This window comes from Pinus tabuliformis, chromosome 5_1 (assembly GCF_031772625.1).
Source record: "Pinus tabuliformis cultivar Carrire ecotype Pingquan chromosome 5_1, CPIR1, whole genome shotgun sequence".
NCBI lineage: Eukaryota > Viridiplantae > Streptophyta > Pinopsida > Pinales > Pinaceae > Pinus > Pinus tabuliformis.
In genome coordinates, this window is record NC_142305.1 from 771,720,134 (window position 1) to 771,724,234 (window position 4,101).

At 34.9% G+C, this 4,101-nt stretch overlaps 1 pseudogene; it reads right to left on the reverse strand.

Moving 5' to 3' along the window:
* Positions 1-915: 915 nt before the first annotated feature.
* LOC149167213 (cyclin-dependent kinases regulatory subunit 1-like) lies at positions 916-1,602 on the reverse strand (annotated as a pseudogene).
* Positions 1,603-4,101: the final 2,499 nt, after the last annotated feature.

A 4,101-nucleotide genomic window follows, 5' to 3' on the forward strand; every position in this document is an offset into this window, starting at 1 on the left:
ATATACATATGTTTGGTATGTTTGGTTTTCTTAATGGGTGTGTTTGGTTTTCTTACCTTAGTAGTACATCGTGGTATTAATGATGTAAAAAGTATTTTGATGATGATAAAGAAGTTTTGTTTTTAGGTTATAATTTTAGACGAAGAGGAATGTTTATTTGAGAATAGAGTTTTAGAATTTTAGTTTAATTACTAGCATTTGCATCTTATGTTGCAAAGGAAACGCCGTAAGGCATAGAGTGGGGAAGAATAGCGACATGTGAACAGACATTGTTGATCGCAAGGGTGGATGATAATGTGTATTCTGAAAATGGATATTTTGTTATGGTCAACCTAATGCATTCATTAATTATGACAAAAAAGAAGTTTCGGGCCCAAGCTGAACCAACACAGATCTTTTCTACAAGATTGAAATTGCCTAAATGATTCCTCAATCAATGGGGAAATAACCACTTCCCTCTTCTAATACCTAAAATACATTGTAGGAGACCGATTTTTCAAGTAACCTAATATAACTAGCAATTGGCCCAAAAGGTGCAAAGAGAGGCCGATAGAAATGTTATATTGAAAGAATTGTATTTTGGTTCAAAATAATAAATATTATAATAATTCAATCATTCAAACTAAACCTAGTCAATAAATTGCCCAAAAAAAATAAATCCTTAAATCAAAATTATACAAATCATCATTCAAACTAAACCTAGTCAATAAATTGCCTAAAATAAAATAAATCCTCAATCAAAATTATACAAATTATTATTCTTCATTTCTCTCAATTATTTATATAACAAAATCCAATCAATCATTCAAAATTGGGCACATCGGGGCAGGCCAGTCCACTTTGCGCACAATAAAACTCACTGGGCTTTCAGACCCATAGGTTGAGATTGAGCCCCCGCCTTGCCCACAATAAAACTCACTGAGCTTTAACACCCATAGGTTGAGATTGCACCCCAGCCTGTTGCTGCTGGTTTTGTTGGTAATTCAAAGGTCTTCGAATAACATGATGTGTGGCTCAGGACGATGAATGGCATAGTGCACCCACCCACGAGACTGCTGAACTCCAATGACTCGCCATTCGTTCTGGACCAAAAAGAATGCCAATTTGGTTAAAATTATTATATGTTTATAATAATAAAAATAAAATATAAAACAAACAAACAGATTATCGCATTAAAAATGGCATTTGAAAACAAATTAGGTGCTGATCACCACATTGGAAAGTTGGCAAAACAGATGCTTTTGCATTAAAAATAGCATTTGAGAACAAAAATGCGGTGCTTACCTCATTGAGAAGTCGGTTCTTGGAAAGAAATTTGGCAGTTTCCGGAGGGAGAACCACATGTCTGGGGATGATACATAACGCCAAATCATCAAAATAATCCATTTGGGTGAAATAAAACCCTAATTACAGATATTCAACTCACCACGTATGTGACGCCATCGATGTGCAAGGATTGGTCTTCTTTGCCATACGTGCCTTGGGCAATACGCTCCTCCATGTCATTACAATGAGGTCCATATTACATAAACAATTAGTATACGTGGCCTCTATCAAGGATGTATGTGCTCCCTGTCTCTGTGAAAAGGAGCAGAAGCTACTTAGCAAATTCAATCATGCATTTTCATACTTTCAGTCACCTTTTTTCGAATGAATAAATTTTTTTTCCTTTTTCTTCGTTTGCGGAAAATCAGTGTGAACAAACATTACTGCAATTTCAAACATTTTAATCTCTAAAAAACGCATTGAGATATCATTTCTTTATCCAGGGCAAACATTTATGTCTCATGCTTTTTATAGTGTGCATAACATACCCATTTTATTTTGGCAATGTTTTTACCTTTTTTAAGATAGAAAAGATTCAAAACATGTACCTGAGCAAAATTCTATTTCATGCTCTATCTCTGCAAAATTATATATATCAGTCAAACTCAATTCTTCCAGCCTCTGAGGCATTCTTTATATATCTGGATATTTGCACCTCTGGAAAATTTTAAGCAAGTTTTGAGTTATTTTTTTTTCATTGTTTGTGTTTCAATTAATTTTGTCGATTTTCCAATGCAACTCCCTTCAAGCAGGTCTAAAAACAAAGGCTTGTCCAACAAAGAATGAAAAGCTCAAAATTGGATGCAGGGTCTGCCCCTAGCTTAAGGCCTATTCTACGACTAAGAATACATATTAATTCATGACTAGCATCACTAAAATTGTTTGATAGTGTTGATAAACTCACTGAGCTTTCAGACCCATAAGTTGAGATTGAGCCCCAGCCTGTTGCTGCTGGTTTTGCTGGTAATTCAAAGGTCTTCTGAATAACATGATGTGTGGCTCAGCACGATGAATGGCATAGTGCACCCATCCACGAGACTGCTGAACTACAATGGCTCACCATTCATTGTGGACCAAAAAGAATATCAATTTGGTTAAAATTGTTAATATGTTTCTAATAATAAAAAAAAAAACAAAACAAAAAAACAGATTATCGCATTAAAAATGGCATTTGAAAACAAATTAGGTGTTGATTACCACAAACAGATGCTTTTGCATTAAAAATAGCATTTGAGAACAAAAATGCGGTGCTTACCTCATTGAGAAGTCGGTTCTTGGAAAGAAATTTGACAGTTTCCGGAGGGAGAACCACATGTCTGGGGATGATACATAACGCCAAATCATCAAAATAATCCATTTGGGTGAAATAAAACCCTAATTACAGATATTCAACTCACCACGTATGTGACGCCATCGATGTGCAAGGATTGGTCTTCTTTGCCATACGTGCCTTGGGCAATACGCTCCTCCATGTCATTACAATGAGGTCCATATTACATAAACAATTAGTATACGTGGCCTCTATCAAGGATGTATGTGCTCCCTGTCTCTATGAAAAGGAGCAGAAGCTACTTAGCAAATTCAATCATGCATTTTCATACTTTCAGTCACCTTTTTTCGAATGAATAATTTTTTTTTTCTTTTTTCGAATGAATAATTTTTTTTTCCTTTTTCTTCGTTTGCGGACAATCAGTGTGAACAAACATTACTGCAATTTCAAACATTTTAATCTCTAAAAAACGCATTGAGATATCATTTCTTTATCCAGGGCAAACATTTATGTCTCATGCTTTTTATAGTGTGCATAACATACCCATTTTATTTTGGCAATGTTTTTACCTTTTTTAAGATAGAAAAGATTCAAAACATGTACCTGAGCAAAATTCTATTTCATGCTCTATCTCTGCAAAATTATATATATCAATCAAACTCAATTCTTCTAGCCTCTGAGGCATTCTTTATATATCTGGATATTTGCACCTCTGGAAAATTTTAAGCAAGTTTTGAGTTATTTTTTTTTCATTGTTTGTGTTTCAATTAATTTTGTCGATTTTCCAATGCAACTCCCTTCAAGCAGGTCTAAAAACAAAGGCTTGTCCAACAAAGAATGAAAAGCTCAAAATTGGATGTAGGGTCTGCCCCTAGCTTAAGGCCTATTCTACGACTAAGAATACATATTAATTCATGACTAGCATCACTAAAATTGTTTGATAGTGTTGATAAACTCACTGGGCTTTCAGACCCATAAGTTGAGATTGAGCCCCAACCTGTTGCTGCTGGTTTTGCTGGTAATTCAAAGGTCTTCTGAATAACATGATGTGTGGCTCAGCACGATGAATGGCATAGTGCACCCATCCACAAGACTGCTGAACTACAATGGCTCACCATTCGTTGTGGACCAAAAAGAATATCAATTTGGTTAAAATTATTAATATGTTTCTAATAATAAAAATAAAAAACAAAACAAAAAAATAGATTATCGCATTAAAAATGGCATTTGAAAACAAATTAGGTGCTGATTACCACAAACAGATGCTTTTGCATTAAAAATAGCATTTGAGAACAAAAATGTGGTGCTTACCTCATTGAGAAGTCGGTTCTTGGAAAGAAATTTGGCAGTTTCCGGAGGGAGAACCACATGTCTGGGGATGATACATAACGCCAAATCATCAAAATAATCCATTTGGGTGAAATAAAACCCTAATTACAGATATTCAACTCACCACGTATGTGACGCCATCGATGTGCAAGGATTGGTCTTCTTTTCCATACGTG